Source organism: Aulonocara sp. 'chitande type north' Nkhata Bay, linkage group LG15 (assembly GCF_057382095.1).
Source record: "Aulonocara sp. 'chitande type north' Nkhata Bay isolate Kocher_YH1m ecotype deep benthic linkage group LG15, A_spYH_male_GT1.1, whole genome shotgun sequence".
Lineage (NCBI taxonomy): Eukaryota > Metazoa > Chordata > Actinopteri > Cichliformes > Cichlidae > Aulonocara > Aulonocara sp. 'chitande type north' Nkhata Bay.
Window position 1 is genome coordinate 5008283 of NC_141358.1, and position 13080 is coordinate 5021362.

The 13080-nt window shown below is 39.0% G+C and overlaps 1 protein-coding gene across 3 annotated transcripts in view; it reads left to right on the top strand.

Annotated features, from left to right (window-relative positions):
- The window catches only part of plcb4b (phospholipase C, beta 4b), a 75069-nt gene that overhangs the window by 11252 nt on the left and 50737 nt on the right, over positions 1–13080 (top strand). For all 3 annotated transcript variants that reach the window (XM_086263323.1, XM_086263326.1, XM_086263325.1), the window contains one exon: positions 11027–11093. The gene's annotated coding sequence lies outside the window, so the exon portion shown is untranslated. The remainder of the gene's footprint in view (positions 1–11026; positions 11094–13080) is intronic.

The window sequence follows — 13080 nt, forward strand, 5'->3', positions numbered from 1 at the left end:
GCATATACAGTACATATATCTATGATTGTTCCTAGCACTTGCTGAATTATAAAGACGTTTCCATTTGCGGAAGACAATCTCTAGAGCTTCAACAAGCTTTGTCTCTGTGTCCTAGTAGTGCCTTCTAAGGTTCACTTGTTGCATGTTTTTGCATTATACATTCATGTTCTTTTAAAAGCAATGACAAATCAAGAGAGTACTGTGCCAATTTCTCGAGTCACCTCTCATTTCCTTATGTTTTGCTTCCAAGGAGCCAGAGTTTCTGTTAATTTCTTTAAAGGGGTCTTGAGCAATTGTTTCCCAAAGTTTAGTTTTAGGACATTGGCCGCTCATTTACTCATCTTCAGTCCAGTCCTTGTACCTGACCATTTTTAGAGGAATATTTTGTTTAAGATACTTAGCACTAGGGCTGGGCTATATCATACCGTTCACGGTAATACCGGTGTAATTTTGGGCAATGATAGGAAAATGAAATATCGCGATAGAATATGGGTAAAAAGCGCATGCGCAGTGCCTATGTTTACATACGCACATGGCGGCGACGCAGAAGGAGAAGAGCGAAAGTGGATCGTTAAATGAAACCGATGAACCAGAATTGGTTTGTAGAAATGCTGCAACTTCAGTGGTGTGGAACTGGTTTAGCTTTTGTCCGTCAGATACACAACAAAGCACTATTTTTGGTAGAGCGTGATAGCGGGCCGTCGTTATTACCGTGTTGTTTGGAAAATACGGCACACTTAAAATCAATCCTTTGATTTTTCTGAAAGTCGACAGAGCCCCTTATAATCCCGTGTGCCTTATGTATGAATTCTGGTTGTGTTTACTGACCTCGAAATGATTTTATGTGGTACACGGCGCTCGAAAATCTGTCAAATGTTTTAGTACGACTTTGCTAAGCTACGAAGCTGCACCGCTTGATGGATTGTCGGAGCATTAAAGCTATCGTAGGCAGGCGCCTCGCGGAGTGATACGTACTGTGGTTCAACATAATGTTACCGTATTGTGTGTGTATAACCTCTTTTTAAGTTTTGTGGATATTATACATGGTTATGCTGAGGATATGTTGGCCAATTTCCACTGGAAATGCCTTTTGGTTAAACTGTCTGCGAGGAATTTGCACTGTTACATTTTTATATAACTTTAATGCACATAAAAAAACAGCTGCTTGTTTAAGTGAAAATACACTGATGGGGTTTTTTGCACTAATAAAGTTGTGGAGTTGTAAAGTATTTTGTCTAGTGTCAATTATATCGTCAGTTATATCGTTATCGCAAATTTTCAAATGTATATCGTGATAAATATTTTTGGTCATATCACCCTGCTCTACTTAGCACATAACAAACTGTTAAGCATAAAAAAAGTCACCTAACTCAAGGGGCGAACCAGTATTTTGTCTACATGTAAAAGTCATCTTGGCAAAGAACCTAAACTTTAGATGGCTGTATGTAGAGCTGGGCGATAGAACGATAACGATATGTATCGCGATATAACTTTTACTCGATAGAGAAATTAAGCTATCGCGATAGACCTCGCCGCTCTTGTCCTCTAAAAAAAAAATTTAAAAAAAAAAAAAAAAAAAAAAAGGTCAGCCAATCCAAATTCAGTAGCGCAGAGCCGAACCAATCACAGCCGCAGCGTCACGTCGCGTGACTTGTTACGTACAGCACAAGTGCCAAGCCGCACGTGTGTTTGTTTGGGAAGCAGCCAGCGCATAATGGAGGAAATGAGTGTGCCGACTAGAAAAATCAACCGAGCGTGACCGAAGAGAAAACAGATGATGGTTCCAATGCCAAAGAGATTGTCGAACGGAAGAGCCATAGAAGTTCCGTAGTGTGAAGGTATTTCGGCTATTTCAAGTCTGACAAAAAACAGAGTAGCGTGCACTGTAAATTGTGCCGAAAGCAAGTCTGGAAATACAATAAACTGGTGCATGCGTCACACTGTGCGCCACGTTATTGTTTCGGTGAAATGAATTTCTACAATACTGTTACTGTTAATTCTACTCTCTGCAGTGTTTAAATGCTTACATATACACACAGTTACTGTCCGTCCACACATACGACTCGGTTCTGCTTCTATGCCCCAGCTTTGTTTACTTTTTCCCACCGAGGCTTCTAGACTTCTGATTGGCCAACATTTCTGCACGGCTAGGAATCTAGCGCCACCTGCTGCTTTGGCATGTTCATAGCAGCGTTTTCCTTCATTTCTGCCTTTATGTGTGGACGGGATTATTTTTTAAAACGAAAACGGAAAATCTCCGTTTTCAAAAACACCCGTGTACGTGTGGACGTAGCCTCAGTCTCTGACTGGAAGCGCTAATTCGTCATTCGGCTTTTGTCAGACTAAAGTAACTGTTAAAACTGTTTGAAAAGCTCAGCTATACAACAAGGAGAGATTGAGAATTTCCTTTTAGTTCTCAGTTTATTTGATACTGACAAAAGTTAGTTTTGTCTGTTCTTCTGTAAAACAACGTATATTTTGCCTTATGCATGAGGGGTGGCTCAATACTTGCATTGCACAGTATTATAAATAAATAAAACTGAAAAGAGGCTGAACATCAAACACAGAACACAATAGTTGTGCTTCACTGAGAGTGGCTCAGTAAGCACACACAAACTCCTTTTGTTTATGAAGCTCCTGTTATTATTTAGTAAACCTGCTAGAGTTTGAATTAACAGTGAGAAGAAAACTGTATGAGCGGTTTCACTGCAGCACTGAGAGTAATGATTACTTTCACCTTAGGCCTTCAATTAAAAGCCTCTTCCAGAAATGCACCTCATTATGCAAATGAACTGGTAATTTTATTTGTACTTTTTGGTTCAAGTCACTTTTCTGCAGAAGTCAAGATGACAATCTAAGGAGGTCAAACATCCTGTTAGATCAGTCTGTGGACATGTTGTTTATTATTACACACGGTTATACTTAGCTTCCCATCAATTTGCTCTCCTCAACAGCTTAAAGTATGAACAAACATTCAGATTATTCAAAATGCAGTCGCTGTGCTTAACTCTTTACTACCGTGTGATTTTTACAGCTAAAAGCTGATTAGATTTCATGCTGCACACAGTGTGAAATGTTTTCTGCTCAGCAACTGAGAGCATATTGGTTACCATGTTGAGGAGTTGGAGTTGCAGAGATCGGATATTAACCTAATAGCTTACTCTGGCTGCTCTGTTTGTTCTTTAATGAAAAATAATTTGGTGACGATTTTTGATGAATGTGTGTAGTCCATTTCATTTTCTGCGGCAAATTGAAATTTCTGCCTTCCTCACAGTCAAAGGCACCCAGCATTGTGTCGTTGAAGTGTTTTTAATGTGAACTAGAAGCAGCTGTCTGGTTGATATTAGGAGTAATATAATACAACCGTGCATCTGTGTTAGAGTGTACAGTAGACGGTCAGCCTAATATCAGTGAGGTCAAATTACAAACATTCATGTGGGATGACATGAATTCATCATCTCCTGTCAATCCTTTGTGTGTTAATAGACAATATGAGTCCAGCACGGGGCTGGCAGACTCCACCACTAACAAGAAGAACAAATAAATGAAAGGTTAATACATTTTGTAAAGTGCCAGGGACTTCTTGTCCTTGTCCGTCCTCACTGTTGCATAAGGCAAAAAATGTAAAATCATCTGTTACCATCTTGGCTCTGTGATTCAGCCAATGTAGTCTCGAAGCCAGTAAGATGCGCACGGCATCAAAAACAAATTGCTTTATGGTTAGAATTGTAAAAAAGTAAAAGTGGCAGCATCTTTGCTGAATTCAGCCATGTTTGACCTGAAAATGAGAACGGGACCAATACATGTGGCAGACTCAAATCATTAGCTTTTCACACACCATTAGCAGCACATGTTTCATATTGTTATGTTTGGCTTGACTTGAAGCATTAGATGGCGTCTCAAGCTGTGGAAGAGTGTCGGCTGTGAGTCACAGCAATGCTGGCTGAAAAAGCAAAGTGTAAGTGCATGTTTGGATAAAATGACTCTGGTCTGCCTTGCTTTAGGGTCATGGAAAAACAAGAACCTTTTCTTTCACGCAGGTGTTTGCTGCTTTTAGTGCCTACAGGTGAAAATGGGGTCAAAGTTTAAAAAAATGTTGAAATTATTTTTAAAGCTGTGAGCAAAAACATGATAATCACAACCTGCAACATCAGAGAGAACCACGTTCTCTTTCTTGTCGTTTTTGCCTCTCACCAATCTCTTCTAACAGTACAGCCTTTTTCAAATACCAGTTGCCAAACGTTATGTGTGAATTGCTGCTTTGTATGCATGTGTGTCTGCAGGAATACACAGACTTGTATTTGCAGAGGAGCAATAATCAGCTGCCACTCTAGAGACTCTCAGCTATGCTGATTTTAATGACCAAAGCATCCACCATATCTTAGCAACTAAGTCCAACTAAGTACGCAGCTTTGGTGAGAGCAGTGTAGCGGCACAACTTTGAAAATAAGAACAAAGGAACCACCCAGTCCTTTGCACCATTATGTTGAACAGATGAAAAAAGTAAAAAATTAAAAATTACATAGGTGGCACACCAAGACTGGATGTTTTTTATGTATTCAGGAGAGTCTTTGGATTAAAATTGCCTAAGCTTTGTTAATAAATGCATAAATGTTTTTGTTTTTTTACTTCTGTAACCATTTTGTCTTTTTAAACTCCTTCAAAAACTCAATTTATATTGTTGAGATGATTTTATAGAATAACCTGGGCATAACCTCCACATTCACTTGTCTCTATCATGTGACTCTACAGCTAATCAGCCAGTCCTCGGCTGCCTTCTTACACCTGCATGAGCATAACCTCTGCATGTGAAGGACATGCATTTTATGGTGAACAGAGATTTCTTTGAAAATGTCAAAAACACTCATGTGGAGAGACATTGTTTTCATTTTTGAATGATTTATTTTTATTTTTATAATGAACCTGTATTATATAACATTGGGCAGATGGATGACTGCAGTGTTATAGATTCCTGGTCTGAAACTTAATCCCTACAGTTTTTCATGTCATAGCAGCACAAATTATGCTGTGTAATAGCTATGAGCTATTAGCTGAGGTTGAATGGTTTCCTACCATTGGTCCATGCTAATAAAATCTACTAATTAGCCTGCACAATGGCGGAAGGGGAGAAGTGCTCTCCGTTTGTGTCTGATGTGCGCAGAGAGACCAAGACCTAATTTTTTCCTTGTTAAAGACAGTCGTCCATCATTCTCCAAGGCAAAGCGAGCGATATTCTCTGACTCACTAAGCAGAAAAATCCTCCCGCTCACCTTCTCTCTCTCTCTCTGCCAGGATTTTACTCTCTTTGGCTGCCTCTCACTCTTTGGCCCTCAGGGAGCTGGCTTCTGACAGCATCACACAGAAAAAATAAAATTGAAAAGTCAAAGTGTATGTGAAATGGTTTGGTGCCTGTGCAGCTTTGTCTTTGTCTGCTTGCCTTTCTCCCTTCCTCCATTGTTCTCTACCGCTCTCAGGATTCCGCCCTCTTTGTCTTTACCTCCTATTTCAATTTCACCCACGTTCTACTGTGAAGACAGTAAAGAGAGTGATGTTTCAGGTTATTTATTCCATTCATGCCTGCGTGGGTCTTTCTGATGGATTGTAGTACATGAATCTATTGGGAGAAAAAAAAAGGATGAAAAACAAAAAAACCTCATAAATAGTTGAGAGAGCTTCTAGCACCGCTCCTGGCATGACTCATTTTGTTTATACTGCAGTGTTAGCAGAAACCGAACGTAAGTTCCAATGAATGGTGATAGTATTGAGTTCAAGTCTTTATATTTTAACCGCTTCCACGCTACAATACTAGTCCGTGTCCCCGTTTTCGAAGGTTGCAGAGAGTGGACATTCATCGAAGAGGTCATCCGGCACTATCACTAAAGTGGATGCAGCATTTTGGTTGCTTCGAATTAAGTTGTGTTGGAGTTTTGAGATTTTAAAGCCGGTTAAACAACACCAGTCCTTACAGAGTCATTGTTATACAACTGTTGTTTACTCTCAATTTTCTTTTTAAATTATGCTAAGTAAGTAAAAAGGTCAATATTTGCTGATGTGTTTTGATGTGTGTGACTTGGTGTTGAATCGAAGAAGACGTGAGGTATCCAGAGAGATGCATTTCTTTCATTTTTCCTCATGTTTTCAGGTTTGTCACTAAATAATTGTAATTTGTACATTTTAGTCATATAAAAAATTAGGCTGTTGTTTATGCAGTTAATGAAAATGGTGCTGAATGGTATACTGCACAACTTTACTATCACTATTCCTTGCAGTATAGAAGTATGTTACTCAAAATATTTGTATTGAGTGATTGTGGATACAGTTTACGAACATATAGAAGTATTTTGGTTTGTTTTTTCCCTTTGTTTTTGTTGCTGTGGCAAGAAACAATCAGAAGAGCTCCACATGTCTGAATCGTTCAGAGGTTCATGATTTCGGATCTTGATTTTTAAATGTTCGTCTTTCATAAACGTTACTAATGTTGCTAATTAACCACAGTTAGTGAAACTGATTCTTAATAGGTACTGCATACATAAAGGTCCTACTTAAAAGTTGTTGTGGACTCCTTCAGCAGCTGCAGAGCATGTAAAAGGTGAAAAAAGCTATGTTCTGGGGTTTAGAGTCACCACCAAAGATAAGACACAAACATTATTACTTAATTTGAATACTTCCATTCGTACAACAGGTACTTCTTTGGGTAGAGTGTTACTTTCAACGGGTAGTTTTGTTTTGTCTGCTAGCAGCAGTGACATGCAGCGGTAACATTTAACTAGCCTGTGGCTATTCACTACCTGGACTTTCATAACAGTAACCCTTCAACCTACAATACAATACAAGAAGTAATAGACAAAGGAGTTCTTAAAAAAAAAAAAACTTTATTGGATTTATAAAAACAGGCTAGTAAATATCCTGGCTTAAAAAAATAACTTTACTTCTTTGTTATAAACTTTATTGATGCATTTATGTTATTTGTGGTCAGTGCAGCTGTGTGGTCTTTTTTTTGTATGATTTGGTAGTTTGATAGTTATGAATACACCATCTAGATACTTTTAGTGTACTTCATGTAGCTAAATTTATGCACATCATAGAAAGTCTAAGTCCAGAGAAATGGGATTCTAGACACAACAAAAGTCTTAATGCCATGGTGACAAGTTTCTAGTCCTAGCAGACTCATGTCTGTAACATTAAGTCATGTTATTTTCAGAAACTGGAAACGGGGGATTTAGTAACTTCCAGGAGCCTCAACTGGAAACCTTACATTGACATAAAGACATAATCCCCATAAAACTGAAAAATGTAATTTTTATGCTTTGATTTGTTTGCAAAAAATTTCTGTGAAATGCATAAATTTGTAAATGTAGGAGATATCAGCCAACTAGCTCCTGATGGCACCTTCCAAACTGCATTACAGACAGTAGACTGGTGTGAGCTATTATAATGAAATGGTGATGTATGAAAGGTGAAGTGTAACTTTAGTGTTAATGTTTGTCAAGCTTTCTATCCCCCAGTCTTCAGTCTGGTTTTCCTACTTTAGTCCTCTGAGAAAACAAACTATCCTGCATGACACAGCTGCACACAAACACGGGGGGAGGGATTTCTCGGAGTCCTCCTTTGGTCGTTTTGAGAGCTGATGTTATTTAATGTCCCTTCAGAGTCACTCTCAACATAGTTGCAATCGGGGGCCAAATGAGAATTATCATCTCAGTGCCCTGACAGGTGCTGCTCATGGCAGCAAAGCCGTCAACAGCGTGTCCCACAGAGAGCTGCGCGTCAGCCTTTGGGTTGGGTCGATTTCCTGAGGCGGGGACATATGTCGTTAGTACTTGAACTGTCATTCTCTTCACCTCCAGACCAGTTTATGTGAGGCATTTTGGTGTAAGCTTGTATGTGTAGATAATGACGTATTATTTTCAGATTAGGCTATTTCAGGTAACACGGATAATGTCATTTCCCCGGCCAGATCCCATCCTGTGATACCTGCGGGAGTGTGTGCGGTTGGCAGTGTTGTTGTTTTAATCAGCACCCCTGTGTGCTTCCCCTGTAAAGCCGTCATTTGTTGAGTGATGGTCGGCACAGCTGTTACTGTTTGTACCATTTAAATCCTGTGACAGGCAGGGGAGAGATTAGCAGCTTCTTACCTGTTGCTTTAATCAAAGGAATGATTACCGCATGGCTGGATGTTACTTAGAATAGCACCTACTAAAAATATACTCGTGTGTGCATGTGTGTGTCCGCACAGATGCACAGAAAGAAGAGATGTAGCAAGAAACATCTATTTTTTTTGTTTGATATTGTGTATTCATGACTGAACTCTTTTAGCTGTGCTGCTGGTTGGAGTTTCCATGGTAGCACAATTGAGTTCCAGTTTGTTAGCTTTGTCTGCTAAAGTGTAAAATATCTGTGTCCACTTAGCAGCATCATCACTTATTTTCTTCTACTTATTATTATCCCTAGTAACAGCAGCAGTAGTATTTTACAGGTTTCCTATGTCGATTCATTCTTACGTCGATGGATAAAAGAGGCCTGGTGAAAAAGCAGGACCCAAGTATTGTTAACCTGTTCTCTTTATAGGGCTCTTACTAAATTACTTAGCAGAACATGAATATTGGTGTCTGTACATGTGTCATGGCTTTTTTGATACACAGTGTATCTGCTGATGCTCTACCCTGGCTGAAGAGGCCTGTGAACAGCTCTTGTCCAGTGAGTCCACTTGACATGTGGAATATTTGATCTACATAGGCCTCTCCCACAGTTGCAGCTTATCTACATGAAGAGGGGGAGAGAGGGATCGGAGGCAGATGACTCAAAATAGATGGTGCCAGATCAATACCAAGCTCTGTATTAACTTCATTACATGGGCCTGCTTTTTTGCAAGGCCCAACTGATGCTGGGATTTTTTGGAGGTGATTTTTTTTGGTAGTAAAAATGTTGTATATATGTAGAGGTCAATAATTAGTTGCACAAAACACAATTTTTGCACTTGTACTTCCAAGTACTTGACTCAAGTGCAGCATTTCAGCTTTAATGTTGTTTTTTTTGGTCATTTTTTTTTTGTTTGTTTTTGTTTACAAACATTTTTAATTAACAAGTTAGGAATTAATCAGAAGTTGGATTGACGAGCAGTTTCGTGGCCAAGTCAAGCCTGTTCCCTCATTATTTCATGACAAATGATGCGGGCATAATATCTGAAGTTATAGTTTTTTACTATAATGTTAAAAACAGGGTGCTGAGAGACGTCAGTGCAAACCAAACAAGCAAACCTATGGGAGAAGTCGCAAAAACATTAGGTGTGGTGCAAAAAGAATGAACGCACCGAGCAGCTCAGCAGCACCAAAAGACCTGAAAAACCACAGAAGACAACTCGAGTGTGTGACGACAGTTTCATTGTTGAGAGAAACAACTTTACAACATCTAACCAAGTCAACACTTTCAAGGATGTAGGCGTATCCCTGTCAAAGTCTACAATCAAGAGATACCTTTATGTAAATACAAAGCATGTACAATGTAAATACAGCAGGTTCATAAGGTTCAAACCACTGGTTATACTTGAAAACAGGAAGGTCGGATTATACGGCACGGTTTGGACAGATGAAACCAAGATTAACTGGCATGGATATGTATAACTGCCAGTGGCATTAAGTCACTAGTGTTTATTGATGATGTGACTTCTGAGAGAAGCACCAGGATGGATTGTACTACACTTGCTACACTCTCTCCTCAGATTCAGCCAAATGCTGCAAAATTAATCAGACAGCGCTTCACAGATAGATAGATAATGACCCAAAGCATACTGCTCAAGAGTTTAAATAAATAAAATATTCTTCAGTGGCCATGCCAGTCACCTCGTCTTGGCTCAGCATCTTTTCAGTTATTGTATGCAAACTGAAAGCAGACAAGCAGCAACTGAGGGTGGCTGCCGTAAAGCCTCATAATCTTAAAGGAGGAAATGCAGCATTTTGACATGTCTACTGGTTCTAGACTTCAGGCAGTCATTGACTGCAAAGGACCTGTATCCAAATATAAAAACAGTCCATATATTGACATTGTGTTAGTTTCTCTAATTAATTTGGACAACAACTGCAGTATGTTTAAAGCTGGAACTCACGAGAGGAACCTGTCACAAAATATATTTCTTATTGGGCTTTCAAAAATCTCCACATTAACAAGCAATCATAATCCCAGATGGAAATACAACCTTAAGAGCAGCAACTTTCCCTCACTTTACTTGTTGAAATCTAGCTTCTGCTGTCTACACTTATCTGGCAAAGTTTATCTTGCAAAGTGATTGTATAAAGAAACCATTACTGGCCTGTTCCTGTTCTAGCAATGTGATGGTGATGTGAGAGACACAAGCAGAATCACGGTCACTCCTAAGTACAGGAAATGATGAGGAATTTTTCTTGTCTTCAGGCCTGAGGTACCAGATGCCTTGCCAAAAGGGGGATTATCTTCTCCTTTCCATCTATAGTTTGGTTCTTGTTTCACTCATCCGCGTTGCCTCTCTGTCTGCACCTTTTGACCCAATCTGTGTTTTACATTTACGTTTTAAGCTTTTAGCAGACTCTGTTTTATTTTCACTGACATACCTGCCTCTCAGAAGCTGCTGCAGAGCAGATGTGGAGGTGGTGCCGTTTGTCTAATTTGCCAGCTCATTTCCACCAATCTCTCTGACAGAGGCAGCCTTTCTTACGGGAAGCGCCTTCCATTAAAAGTTTATTTAGCAGAAGCCAGAGGAATGATTAAAATTCTGCACTTGCCAAATAGGATGAGGAACATTACTGGGGAGCTGGTGATTACACCCCAGTGTGTGCGTTGTGTATGTGTGAACAGGAACATGCTCGTGTACATCTTTTTTTTTTTTTTTTTTTTTGTCTTTTGTCAGTGTCTTTCCTAAAGGCATCACAATCATCTGTAATATGACTATAAGTGTATGAGAGGAAGCTGAATAATGAAGTTAGCACGTATCTGCAAATTGGACTAAATTTCTTTTCTCTCCCCCTCCCGTTTGCTTTTCCCCCTCTCTTTCTAGAGTGGTCCACTGCTATCTTCCAGTGTTTCCCCTCCCCTCAGTTTTCTGTCTCCCTGTCTGTCACCTGGTAAGTACTCTCAGATTCACCTCCCACATATACAATACAGAGGCTTTCAGTGTTTTTCATTCCTTTATGTAATCATCAGCTCCCTTGCTAGCTTGAACTACAAATTGGTTTAACCTTTGCAAAACAGAGCATCATTTCTGTAAAGAATGTACATATTTATGGCACATGACAGCATGGTAGGTATACAGTATACATACTTATGTTGAGTACAGTTAGTAGTCATTTGTCTTTTCAATTCAGCAAAGTGTGTTAGACAGTGCAGGATTAGCCTAACAGACAAGACTTAATGTTGTGAGTTAACTGAGCCAGAAATCTGTGTGAATAATGACTCAGTCAATGAAACGTGAGGAAATTATGTGCCGGAATAGGGAAAAACATCAAGTTATTAAGTGATATTTCACACAGTTCTGCTAAAAAGTTTAACAGATTTTAAAGTGTCACAGATCAAAGAGACATACACTTGGTAATTTTGTATTTGGCGTGTACACCAAAGAAAAAACAACACAGTGCAGCAGCAAACTGAAACAATCTTTCAAAAGTGGATAAAAACACCAACATTTGCTTTTTTTGTCTTTGTCTAGGCATTATTGTGAGAAATCCAACTTTCGAAATTTTCAGTTTACCATCATTTCCATCCAGGAAAACATCATTTCAACCACTGGATACATTTCAGAGGTTTTACTCTTTTTAATCCTTTTGACTAGAAGTGAGTGAAATTTATAACTTAAAACATCTTCAGAGCTTCTTTGTTTCAAGTAAAACTCGGACTCGGATGTTTAACATTCATCCTGTGATCATTTATAGTCGTTTGATGAATTTCATTTAGCTCCTTTACCGTTAGCTCATCTCTCTCACGCTGTCAGATCCTGTCATCAATATTTTTCACAGGCTAACACAGTGAGACAGTAATTTACTGTTACCATACACCAGCAGTCACTTTAGAATCACCAGTTAACCTGACAAACGTGTCTTTGGACAAGTTTAGACCTAGAACCTTTTTGCTCCATTGACTAACTGCTATTTATTGTATTGGCCAACCCGTATAAATAATCTAACAATACTATTTTTTGCCCTCACCTAACACCCCAAGCACATCTAACACTGCACCCACAGACACTTTTTTTTGTTTTGTTTTGTTTTGCACAAATGAAAACCCACTGAATGCATCAGGGGGTATCTGGAGTTCAGTATCTTGCCTAAGAACATTTCAGCTCAGGGTTGAACCACTGACCATTACTTGTACTACCATGCCCCAGACCCACTTAAAAAAAGAAACTCCAGAGTTACAATGTTGACTTCCACATAGTTTAAAAATTATACATCTTTGACTAACATAAAAAAGGACAAGTTTAGTTTATCTGAATTATTATTATTTTTGCCTTTGTTGATGGGTATATTGAAAATGGCTCCACATTTTCAGATAATTTTTAAAAATTAATTATAAAACAGAGTATTTTTTTGCAAATACCAATTTTACTCAATTATACTATTTGTGTCCATTTGAACAATTTCCCTGCAAGGTGAAGTTACCAGCTGTGCTAACAAAATATCAACTGGTTAATTGTTATACCTTCTGTTGCTTGAGTGGGTGCTGCACTGTGGCTGCTCAATGCCCCTAAAACTTAGGGTGAAATCTTATCCTTACAGCTTTAAATCATTATAAGTGCATAGATTAGAGTGTATTACATCGATATATGTTTAATTACGGTGAAAACATAATTACAGTCTTTTAAATAAAGATAATGACGGTGTTAGTACCCACCCAGACAACGCAGTCATCAAGTTTGCAGATGATACCACCGTGGTGGGGCTCATCTCTGGGGGAGATGAGACAGTGTACAGAGCTGAAGTTCAGAGGCTGTCAGATTGGTGTGTAAATAACAACCTGGATCTCAATACCACCAAGACAAAAGAACGGGTAGTTGACTTCAGAAGGAGGAAGTCCGAGCTGCTGCCTGTCAGCATCAATGGCGAGTGTGTGGAGAGT